Source organism: Protopterus annectens, chromosome 1.part0 (genome assembly GCF_019279795.1).
Source record: "Protopterus annectens isolate FY-2018-M chromosome 1.part0, PAN1.0, whole genome shotgun sequence".
NCBI lineage: Eukaryota > Metazoa > Chordata > Ceratodontiformes > Protopteridae > Protopterus > Protopterus annectens.
In genome coordinates, this window is record NC_056725.1 from 1,943,054,791 (window position 1) to 1,943,068,250 (window position 13,460).

At 40.8% G+C, this 13,460-nt stretch overlaps 1 protein-coding gene across 12 annotated transcripts in view; it reads right to left on the reverse strand.

Annotated features, from left to right (window-relative positions):
* MYT1L (myelin transcription factor 1 like) overlaps window positions 1–13,460 on the reverse strand; it is a 2,965,652-nt gene that overhangs the window by 107,356 nt on the left and 2,844,836 nt on the right. The gene's annotated exons all lie outside the window — the stretch shown is intronic.

Below are 13,460 nucleotides of genomic sequence, written 5' to 3' on the forward strand. Positions count from 1 at the left end.
GAGTCAAGTCTTCTGATGTGAGCTGTCAATCATAGCTGGTAACAGCTCAAATTACCATTAGCAGTTTGACAGTTATGGAAGTTAGGTCTGAAGGGGTATGGGAAATGAGTCAAAGTAGTACAATTCAGGCTTCATGAAAGACTATAGTTTAGCCATTCTAAAAAGAAGTGGCAGTAAAAAGTACTTTGAAAGTCTGTATGGCATTTACACTTTTTGTGTTTTAAGTAGTCATTGAACAGCATGAAATGTTACTTAAAACTAACTTACTGACAGCAGTGTATGCATGTAAAATCAAGCAGTGACAGGAGCTTTAGGAAGGAAGAGGTCTGTGTGATGTAATTTTTAAAGACAAGAACTGCATTGTGGGATACCTAGAGGGAGCCTAAACAATCAGAATTACTTGAAGATGCCAGATCACATGTGGTCAGACTCAGAAATTACATATAAAAATATTTAAAAACCTGATAATAGTCCCAGAGTGGTGTTCAAATGTAGGAAACACCAAACTATGATGAAATAAACATGTTTTTTGAGTCTGTGGGTGTGGTTCTCCTTTAGTGCTGTAGGCAGTATCTGGGTGCAAGACTTATACCCTGCAATGCCAGAAACAGCTTACAGGTGGAGCTATACTGCTGGTTGTGAGTAATCAAGGTTGATGCTGGCCAAGCAAATCTGCAGTAGGGTACTTATGTAAACTTTCCCCTTGGAACACTGGGGATGACTGAAAAACACATTTAAATAATTTTACCTTTACCCATGTACCTCAGACCCATTATACACAACCTTATAGCATCATACTTTAAAATTTATGTATATCAAGTTTTCTTGCCATGCATGCAGTACTATGACTGACAAAAGGTGGCACTGTGGAGATGCTCACCTTCTAGAAATATCAGTTCTACCTTATTGGCACAACTGGTACTGCCCACATACAAATCAATAGGCAGTTTTAAACAATGTATCATTATTTTCCATATGCATGATGTCTGTGAAACTTTGCAACTGTTGTTGAATGCATTTAAACTGTCTGTAGTGCTAGGTTTGTCACATAGCTGGTGCAGTTTGGTTAGGTGGTCAGGAATGTTCATGTGTCTTCATGACTACGCTGTGTTCTTGGGCTGACTCAGACTATGCTACGCAGAGGTAATGTGGTTCGTTAACACAGAATGACTTCCATTATCTAGTTGTAGTACAGCATTCCTTCTACACTAAGCAGTTTTGGTGTACAGCCCTGACACTCTAAGCCATTGAATGATAACATATCAGGGGTATATCAAAAACTAGGTTTTGTGTAATTTTGCATGATGGAGGAGGATCACCACAGCAAATTGCTGACTCTTTTAAAATCTAGCCCAGAATACTTTGCAACAACATTAATGAAGCAAAGACAGGTTGTTAAGAGAAACAGACCTGATGTCACCAGATGCACACAGATATAGTGAGATTACACATACAGATTTTAAAGACTTTCATTGAGGAACTGGAAATATAGAAGATAAAATTTGAACCCTGGAAAAGGGAAATAAAATGAAAATGTGATGCAAAGTAATGTGCATGACACATGATAGTTTAGATGAAACATAAGCCTTTTGTATGAGGTGTGGCTATGGGAAGAGCTATTGCCCTACATTTAAACACTTTTGTAACATCTGTGAAGAAGAATATTTTTTTTCAAAGATATGCAAAAGGAAATATAACTGTGCTCAAAATAGCCTGCATGCTTTTGAGCAAAAAAAAAAACACATAAACAGTCTTTTGACAATGTTAAAGTGAAAAGAGTTGAAATAATGAAGTCAAAAACTATATTATAAACACTGAGCCAAGAATGCAGGGCAGATTTTTGACAAGAAATGCTAAAAGTTAAGCAAATAATTGTTGGTTTAATAGCAGACACTGATTCAGAGTATTATGCCTGAAGATAATATTGAAAATAGAAGGAAGATAAAAGGCACAGAAAAAATATACACATTTCTAATATAGTCAAGGCACTAATGACAGCCATTTGGTTAAAAGCTACTGATATATTAAAAAAAAGTTGATGACACTTTTTCAAATCATGGCACTTAAAGAAGCTAATTCTCCTAATATTCTGGATAATTTGCCTAAAGACATCCTGAACACTGTATACACAAAATCAATAATCTGTCTTATTTACACATATAGGAAGTTTGCTTGGAGAATATCCTTAATAGATTCTGATGCTTTATAGGTTTTATATGCTCCAAGGAAAATATTGCCAGGTTTGAAGAGTAAAACAGAGCAGGCAAGGAAATGAATAGAAATCTTAGGCATCTTAAGAAGCAATTATAGTCAAAATGGGTAAATAGTAAGGTTACTATTGTTAAACAGGATATGCATTTGTACTGATCCACATCATCTGAATATAATGCTTAGAAAGGAGATTGTCTATTGATTACAGTTGGAAAAAAATCTAAACGTTGCCCAATGTTAAGTACTTTTCAGCATTAAATGCAAACCAAGGGGACTGGCAGATGGAATTACAAATACCTTAGACTTTTGCTTAGTATTTCATTAACACCAGAATTGGATCAATGACCCAATGCACAGGTAACTGAAGGTTTAGCAGGAGTTATAAATATAACTGATGATCTGTTGGTGCATAGCTAGTCAAAAAGAATATGACAAGAGATTGTCACTGTTGGTAAATATGTTAGGACATCATCATTCCAAGCTAAAGAAGAGAAACTGTAAAATGAGAATAAAAGTCTGAAATACATGGTCTCAGGTCAAATGGGCTGAAATCCGATAAAGAAAAAGACAGCAATTATGCAAAATGCCAAAGCAAAAAGAAAAACAAGCATTACAGAGGTTTCTAAAAATGATGCAGTATCTCAGAAAGTTCATGCCTAATATGTCTGAGATAATAAAGCCTCTAAGAAAACTGTTAAAGATGTTACCTGCTAATGGATTTTTGAACAGTAAAAGCAGACATGAAATACTCCAAAAACTAGCTACAGAAAGACTGATATTAGAATACCAAGTTTAAATACATTACAGATACACACACGCACACAAAAAAGACAGAGACAGGCACATGTAGAAAATACATTGTTAGCAATAGTGCATGGATGTAAGAAATTCAATAAATGTCTATGGTAAATAAATCAATAAAAAATAAATAAATGAGAACTCTAGCCAAGCTAGAACTTCCACTGAGTGACATCTCAAATCTCTTCCATTAGAGGTACTTGGGATTTATGCAAATGACCCTTTTAAACATCAAGTATTTTAGATGCATGCAAATTCTGAATGCCCATAATATATTTCTTTCAAAGTCATTTCAATGGTCAATTTCAGGCCAATGAAACTAAACCCACTACCTATAGCGATACATTTTCCAGCCTCGTTATAACCTCATCAATACAGCACAAGTCAGGTGCATGACCAAGCATGAGAAACACAGGGCTGTTAGACCCAGCTGATGTCAATTACTATTAGGGTGACTGCAAAATATCCCAACTAACAAACTAAAACAAAGAGTGAGAAGGTCACACAGAAAAAACAATCAGTTCATAGGTTCATAGGTTCATAGTTAGGTACTAGGCTATTAGCCCTAGGGCCTATATAAGCCTAGCCAAACGGTACCCTGGCTTTTGCCACCCAAGAAAATTATTTTCCTGTACCCCTGTCAAGCAGAGCCACAGAAGTGATCCCCGGGGTGAATTTCCTATCTCCCATCCAATCATCAAGATTTTTCTTGAAGAGTGCTAATGAGGAGCTTTGTTTGATATAGATAGGTAGTTTGTTCCAGAGCATGGAAAATCTCTGAGATAGGAATCTATCCCTCCAGCATGTTCTGTTTATTGTGGTGACAAGGTTTAGGTCCCTAGAGTGTGTAGCTTGGAGGGATTGGGATTTCTTTACGTGGAGCATGTCCACAGCTCTGGGTTTGACCTAGCTTTGTATGTTAGGCAGAGATCGGCTCTGAGTAGGCGATATGTGACAGAGTAAAGCTGGAGTTTTTTTAGATGGTCTGCGTAGGGCATCTGTTTGAGGCCAGTAATCCTCTTTGTGAGGTATTGCTGTCATCTTTCCAGTTATTGTAGAAATCTTGTGAGGTACATACCAAAAGGGGCATTGTACTCTATAATGGGTCTAATGAGTGATGAGTAAAGGGGAACAATTACCTCTTTTTTCCTGGATGAGAAACCTTTTGTGATGAGGTGTGCCACATAGAAGGATTTCCTGACTACTGTGGCAATGTGATTATCAAAGGAGAGACTACTGTCCACCTGTGTCCCAAGGTCTCTTATCACACTTTCGGTGTTAAGTAGACTACCGCCTATGTGGTAGTTCATGGGTACAGAAATTTTACCAAAAGGGATGACAATGAACTTTTTGGCATTGAGCATGAGGCCATGGCTTTGACACCAGGCATCTGTCTCAGTGAGGCCCTTTTGTAGGATGTCCACATCGTTAAGAGATTTGATTTTGGCTCCTAGTTTGCAGTCATCTGCGAACTTTGTTAGCCAAAGACCTTCTGTGTTAGCCTGTACTTCAGAGAAGTAGATACCAAACAGGGGAGGGCCAAGGACTGAACCCTGTGGTACTCCACTTGTCACTGGTCTGAAGTTGGATTTACAGTCTGCTACTTTCACAGTGTGGGTTCAGTCAGTGAGCCATTTAGCAGCCCATCTTGTAACATAGGGATTTATACCTAGTTTACTGAGTTTGTCTATAATTCCAGAGTGGGGGATGGTGTTGAAAGCCTTGGCGAGATCTAGATAGGCTGTGTGTACCACCTTACCCTCATCTACACCTTTGTTGACCTCTTCAAAGAAGTCTATCAGGTTTAGGAGACATGATCTGCCTTTAACAAACCCGAACTGGGTAGGGTCCAGAGTTTGGAGATTACCAATGTCATTGTTTATAAGTTCCATGATGATACGCTCCATACCCTTGCAGACCAGGCTTGTCAGGCTAATGGGGCGATAGTTCCCGGGGTCCATGGTGGCTCCCCCTTTGTGGAGTGGGATAACTGTTGCTGTGTGCCATTCAGTGGGCACAAAGCCTGAGGTGAGGCTATGATTGAACATGGCACTTAGATGGGGTGCCAGTTCGTAAAAACTAAATGAAAACTCCAGCTAAGCTAGAACTTCCACTGAGTGACCTCTCAAACCTCTTGCATCAGAGGCACATGGGATATATGCAAATGACCCTTATGAACATCAGGTGTTTCAGCTATATGGCGATTCTGAATGCCCGTGACTTATTTCTTTTTAAGTAATTTCAATGGACAATTTCAGGCCAATAAAGCCATACACCACTAGCTGTGGATATGCATATTTTGGCCTTGTTATGACCTCATCAGCACAGCACAAGCAGAGTGCTTGACTAAGCATAAGAAACACAGGGCTGTGATTGTTTTTTCTGAGTGACCTTCTCACTGTTTGTTTTAGTTTGTTAGTTGGAATATTTTGCAGTCACCCTAATGGTAATGGACATCAGCTGAGTATAACAGCTCTGTGTTTCTTATGTTTAGTCAAACACTATGCTGTGCTGGTGAGGTCATAACAAGGCTAAAATTTTATAGCCATAGCTATTGGAGTTTGGGTTTGCTGATATGAAGTTGTCCATTGAAACAAGTTAAAAAGAAATGAGTCATGGGCATTTAGAATTGCTGTATAGTTGAAACAACTGATGTTTGTAAGGGTCATTCGCATATATCCCATGTGCCTCTGATACAAGACGCTTGAGAGGTCACTCAGTGTAAGTTCTAGCTTGGCTGGAGTTTTCATTTAGTTTTTACTGATTGGTATTTCTGTGTGACCTTTTCACTCTGTTTCAGTTTGTTAATTAGGGTATTTTGCAGTCACCCTAATGATAATGGGCATCAGCTGGGTATAACAGCTCTGTGTTTCTAATGCTTGGTCAAATACTCTGCTTGTTATATGCTGATGAAATTATAATGAGGCTGGGGTTTGGCTTTATTGGCCTGAACTTGTCCACTAAACTTACTTAAAAACAAGTTATGGGTATTCAGAATCACCATATAGATTAAACACCTGATGCTCATAAAAGTCATTTGCATATATCCCATGTGCCTCTAATGCAAGTTGTTTGAGAGGTCACTAAGTGGAAGTTCTACCTTGGCTGGAGTTTTCACAATGGTTTTGGCAATTACCATTAAGCAGGTTTCTAGCTTTCCATGCCCTTTCTTTCTGGCTGTCAGGCTAAAACACTGGAAGGTGTTACACTCCCTCAAGTTGCTCCCTGCACCCAGATTACAGAAGCAACACTATTGGCAGTCCTTTCTTTATCTTTATCTTATTCAATTGCTTGTTTAGGTATCAAACATAAAGAAACATTAAATTAATAATAAAATGCACAAAACAATCCCTAGCAATAAAAATTAGTTTGAAAAAATGACACATCAGAAGTTGAGATATATTCTCCAGGGCAGATGGCACCAAAGGAGCTCAGGAAGTTTGCACTGTAACTTCCAGTGGGTGGAGCCTAAGCCTTTTAACAGAATCAAATTATGTCCTCACATTTCAAACAAATGTTCATATCTTTGGAACCGTAGGAGTTATGAAAGAAGTATACATGGCAAACTCTTTAGCATAGACTATTTTTATTGTGGTAGTATTCTTTAGGTTTTAGGTCTTAAACCAAATTTTATAAGTCACAGTAAACACAGTGGGCCAGATTCAGGAAGCCTCCGTGTAAGAGTTATAACTCTTACACGGAGGCTGCAGTTAAACTGTGTGATGTCAGCATGTCATGCATATGCATGAGGTGCATGAGGCATGCTGAATCACACTAGTAACTCTTACACGGTCCGTGTAAGAGAGTAGGGGGCGTGTCTGTAGGCTAAGCTCTGCAAGTGGACACGCCCCCGGAAAACTAGAATGGCTGAAAGTAAACAGCCACGAGAAAGGCCATGAAAATGTGAATAAACACACTATACAACACATGCCCCGACTGGCCATCAGTGTATAAAGTGAAGAGATGTCATAAAAGTAAATGAAAACCTTTTTTTTTTTGTTAAACGCCGTAAATGTTTGCTACTGTGTGCGGGTGTGCTACTAAGCGCAATCACAGTTAGCAGTCAGTGGGAAAGCATATAAGTACTAAATATGCAAAGTAAGCCAAGAAATAATAGGTTAGTGGTAGAGTACCCGCCCTATGAGTAGGCAGGCAGGGTTCGAGCCCCTACAACAACCTTTTATTTTTGTAAATAAGCACTAAAAAGCCCCCAGACAGTATTGTACAAATGTAAATGTATTCCCTTTTGTAAAATGGAATGAAATAGAGCATATATTTTGAAGTAACATAAGAATAAAAATAGTCAGAAATGTACTGATAGCTAAGCTGCCGTGAGACAGAGTGCCCGTAGCTGAGTAGTGTTTAAAAAGCTGCAAACTGCGTGCCCGTTGCCAAGCAGCGGGTAAACAGGCTGAAACTGTGTGCAATTAGCAGAACATGTGTGTCACTAGCCAATTAAGATTTATCCCAGCGCACACCATTTGCGCACCGCTCCCACAAGCTAACTGCCAGTGCGCATGCGTTACCTCCGCGCAAACGAGCGCAGAACAGGTTTAAAGTGCTTAAAAGTGCTTTTGGCATGTTTGATTGACAGGTCTTCAACTCATTTCTGTCAGGAAAAGCAAAAAGCAGTTGCCAGATTCGAACACAGGATACCATGCACTAGAGTCAAGGAACTAAACCACCAAGCCATGACAGCAATACCTAGAAAAGCAGAAATAGCATATATATGGGATAAAACCCAGAATGGAGCATGAGAAAGCATTTTCAGTGAAGTAGATACAATTCCAAAACGGCCAATCAGAGAAATGTGCGGGAAAAGCGGCATATATAAGCCCCATAGGTGGGAATACACAGCATAACTGATTGTAGAACAGACTTGCAGTCAGCATGAGTGGAGTAGGTGAGGGACGTTGCTTTCGAGCACAGCGTTGGGGCGTTGAGGAGTCCAGATACATGGTCTGGCTCCTTGTCCATAATCACGAGGCCCAACTCATGCAGGGCCAGGTCTCATGGGGAGTATATAGGGCTGAGGCGTGGGACCAGTTGGCTCGTGAGCTGACCAGTGCTACTGGCATTCCACGCACTGGTGAGCAGGTCCGTCACCACCATGCGGACCTGAAGAGACGCAAGCAGGACCAATTGAACCGTTGGATCCAGGAGGCCCGGCAAATGCCCAACGCCCCACTACTGAGTAAGTCACATTTTACCCATGTATGTAAGGATTTCAACCAGCTGATGCCATGGAGATGTGTAGTCCAATATTATTCCCTTTGTATTACAGCTGCAGGTGTCCGCTCTGCGAATGTTGAGATGCACGCCAGAAGGCTGGTGCGGCTGCCACCATGCAGGTTAGTAACCCCACCCAGTACTTGTAAATAAATATTATTATGTACCATGTATCAGAACAGTGCAGTGTATTGATTAAAAGTAATATAATGTGCAAGCAGGAATTGAACGTCTGCAGGTATGGCTGCAACAAGTTCATCAGTATGCAAGTGTAACTGGAAATATAATTGATAGAATTAAACAGTGCTGTAATACAGATGTCCCATCATTAATTAAATATACTGTAACCTGCAGTATAGTCTCAAGAGTACAGCTTCAGAATCTGAGGTAGTCACATGTGAGATATATCCCCTGTTGAAATGCTGAATCATGACAGAAGTGAGGCTGTTGGAAAGTGTTTGAATCACCACAGGTCTAATATGTGAACAAAGCCTAGAAGTACCAACCTGAACTGTGAAGTTGCAGAATGTATGAGAGTGACAGAAATGCTCATGTATGAATAAATAAAGTAGTAATAACCCCTGAATATATAAGCCTCAGTGTGTTTTACAGAACTAAATGCATGTGGGAAGTACAAATTAACATCCCAAACTGATTTCAGTGTGTCTGAATCTGAATGTCTAGCTCAAAATCTGTATATGGTGATAACAGTAAACAATTTGCAGATAGAATGAATGATTATCTGACAGACTAAACAGCCATAGTTGTCCCCTGTCCTGTCATCAAAGTGTAGCAGGATGATGTATCTGATCAAATTCAAAATAAGTAGGATAGTGATGTATGTGTAACAGGTGTAGCATGACAGTCAAATAAAGATTATTTTGAAACATCAGCCTCAACTTAATTGTGTATCTATGATAAATGTGAATCAATGTTTAACACATGAATGTGTCATCACTTTCTATCCCCACCCAACCCTGTAATTCCATATAACAACATCCACTAAATAATGGTATGTGAACATTTCATTAATCATGGACATTTGTCCGTTCAAACATATATGCATGTCTGTTCGTGCATGTGCCCTGTTCATACCTGCAAATACGATGGCCTGTTGCCATTAATCAACCCTGCATGTCGTTTGACTGTGTTTTGCTGTTCAAATAATGCATGTGATATTGATATGCCCCTTGTTCAATGGTGTTCATATCTGGGTGTTTGTTTGATGGGAATACCAATGCATGCTGTTACAACTAATCTGAATGGAATAAAATGCCACTAACCCAAACTAACATAACTACTCACAAACCTAGAACGCTTGGGAAGGCAGGTCCCAGCGGACCCACCTCTCCCACCTCAGCTGGTGACTGCACCTGGCACTAGTGCCCAGGCGGACCCTCCGGTGGCCCTGTGCCACCTTCGGGTGGAAGCGCTGCAGGGGATGGGGCCCGTCCCCCCTCTGCAAGTGTGGTCGGAGGGGTTCGTCCACTCACCCTCCGCGGTGTCCGGTCTGTGGTGCGTAGGGAGATCCAAGACACTGTTCTTGGACCCCTACGCCAGCTCGAGGCTCGTGTGGCACAGCTAATGGCCCCGGCCGTTGCCCCGCCTACACAGCCCCCAGCACAGCCCCGTCCTGGGCTGTGAAGGAACAGTGGCAACTGCCTATGGGTGGGGATATCAGTTCCACTGTTGCCATCTGTGGGCTCGTGCATCTCGGATATCCCAACCTCCGTCCCCGTCAATTGTGTAACCCCCCCACGTGTGTCATACACCGTCCCTGTATGCGTCTTGTCTGTCTTGTCTGTTAACCTACCCAACCTACCTCCCCAGCTTTACCGACTTCCTTCACCTGTCATACCACTCTCACCTGTAAAAAAAAAAAAAAGGGCACTCTGTCCCACAAAAAAATTACGCCCCATACATAGCTGTCCATGTCGCAGACATGTCCGCTGGACATCTAAACTGTTAATTACAATTGGCTGTACAACAAATATTAATGTTGTCCTGACACCTCTCTCAGAGGTGGAAGGTTTCAAATGTCTCACCAAAATACATAGAAATATACAGCTGTTGCTGCAAAAGACATGGGCATCTATGGGCCTTACCTACACCCTTCCTGCAAATCCCACGCTTCTTTCCCTACTGTCTTACCCTCTTTGTGACCCCTTTTCACCACTTTCCTGTCACCCCTTTTCTTTTCTTTCAAAGAAAATAGCGGGTGTCTTGTGTTAGCGGAGCTCACCGCCAGTCATCACGTGAGCTCCGCAAAACGACGCAGACCTGGTTTAAAGTGCTTAAAAGTGCCTTTATGGCACTTTGATTGACAGGTCCTGTACTCAGTTCGAAAGTTTGCTAAGAAAAATAAATTCCCACTGTCAGTCTCGAACCCAGGACCTTGGTAACATTAGTCCGTATGACCTACCACTAAGCCATGCCTGCTTTACAAGAACACACTGCTAAAATAAATATAACATGTAATAGTAGGAATCAGTATAAAGGTAATATAGGAGATGTACTATCCAAAGCATGTTTGGTAGAGTTTTAATGGCCAAATTACTGGATTCCCATACTAGTTCAGTGTGAGCAGAAACAGCACTGCTACCTGTTAGCTTGTACATAATAATGTAAGGTAATGTACATATGTGAAGGTATGTATATCTACACATACATATATATAAATATATATTAATACATATGAAATATAATCGTAGGTCTCAGTAGCCATACACACTCACTACAGGAAAAAGTTAACATAATTGCTGCAACCTGAATCTGCAACACAGCCTGACCCCTGTGTGACCTACTTACCCTTCTAACTGCTTACAGGTGGCCTCAACACTTTGATTGACAGGTCCTGTACTCAGTTTGAAAGTTTGCAAAGTAAAAAATTCCCACTGTCAGTCTTGAAACCAGGACCTAGGTAACATTAGTCTGTTTGACCTACCACTAAGCCATGCCTGCTTTGTAAGATCACACTGCTAAAATAAATATAACATGTAATAGTAGGAATCAGTATAAAGGCAATATAGGAGATGTACTATCCAAAGCATGTTTGGTAGAGTTTTAATGGCCAAATTACTGGATTCCCATACTAGTTCAGTGTGAGCAGAAACAGCCCTGCTACCTGTTAGCTTGTACATAATAATGTAAGGTAATGTACATATGTGAAGGTATGTATATCAACACATACATATATATAAATATATATTAATACATATGAAATATAATCGTAGGTCTCAGTAGCCATACACACTCACTACAGGAAACAGTGAAGATATATGCAGCAACCAGAATCTGCAACACAGCCTGGCTCCTGTGAGACCTACTAAGCCCTTTAACTGCTTAAAGGTGCCTCTAGCACTGTGATTGATAGGCCCTATACTCAACTCAAAAGCAGAATATGAGCATACTAGTAGGCCCTACCACAAGACCATTGTAACACTAGTCTGTATGACCTACCACTAAGCCATGACTCTCATACAGGAATATAGTGCTAAATAAGTGGAACATGTAATAGTAGGAATGAAGATAAAGGCAATATAGTATGTCTACTACCCAAAGCATGTCAGGCAGACTTTTATAGTCCCAATTACTGGATTCCCATACTAGAGTAGTGTTAATGGAAACAGCCCTGCTAATTGTTAGCTTGTACCCAATAATGTCAGCTAATGTACATATATGAAAGTATGTATATGTACACAGATATATATATATATATATTCATATAGCAATACATATGACATATAGTTGTAGGTGTCAGTATGCATATACACTCACTACAGGGAACAGGCAAGATAAATGCAGCAACCTGAATCTACAACACAGCATGAAGCATGGGAGATGTACTAACCTTCACACTCACAGAACACTGTCAACAGCATACCAGCATGGTCCACGCCCTACAATCTGAAAGGGCAACGCCTATCTCACATACCCTTTTATAGCAGTGTCCTGAAATCACAGTGAGACATGCAATTAGTACACACCCAGCTGCTTGCAATTAGCAAATGCTGCCTTACAATTGGTGCAGAGGCCATCACATGGATCTATGCAGATACCTACAAAAGTATTCAGTACCCACACTCCACTCATGCAATACAGTCATTGCACTAACCGAATGAGAAAGAGAGAGAGAGAGACAGACAGAGAGAGAAAACAAAATATACTGACAGCCAGCAGCAAAACAGCAGCAGCAGCAGCAGCAACAGCAGCAAAATACAAGCAGCACGACTGACTCACCAACAGCTGCCACAAACACAGGTAATGCAAAGTAGCAGGTTAATCCTGTGTATACTGTGACACCTCCAAATGTATCACAGTTCACTATCAATAGGTATGTCCATGAGATAGGTTGTGTGTAGATAGTCATGAAATATAAACATATGTAATATTGTTGTACATGTGGGCCATAACTAACACTTCCATAGCTTAGAACACAAGGCCAGTTGTGCATATGATGCAGTAGTTCCCAGGGTCAGTAGAGGTTCCTCCTCATTGGTGTGGGACCACTGTGTATGTATGGCACTGTTCAGGTACATATCCTGTAGTATGGCCATGGATTAATATCAGTCTGTCATGTGGTGCTATGTCCTCCAGGGGTGAATGTAGCACACATCCAGGGATACCATTCCGTAACAGTGATGATATGTGTTCTGCAATGATGAGGGTGGCTCTCACCTGGACATGTGAGAGGATAGGGAGGTTACAGTCATCTGGGATAACTAATAACACGTGTGTAGGACAATGGGGGGGGGTACCTGCACCTAAACTGTCTGCAAAATTGTTGGCAATATCTGTGAATTTGGTGAATGTGAAGCATCTTAACACTGCAGACAACAGATGCCTTCCCGTCATGTGAATCTACCCTGTACTGCTGCCCCTCACAAACACACATACACACACATGTCAATTGGTGTTACCAGTGGCCGGCTTGGGCATATCTAACCCACACCCTGTGCATATGATGACACTGTGCCACCTCCTGCATACTACAACATCGGTGCAGGTAAAGGTAAACACGTTGCTGATGCACAGGGTGACTACATATATGTGTATAAGTAGTAACATGTTGGTAACTGTTGTGTGTTGCAGTATAAATGTGTGTATATCCCATCAGTCCTGCTGCAGTAACTGTATGAATGTCCTCAATTGTTATCTGCACCCATACTACTTAACAAAGTGTACCTGCTGCACACCATCACATGCTAACATTGACTATGGCA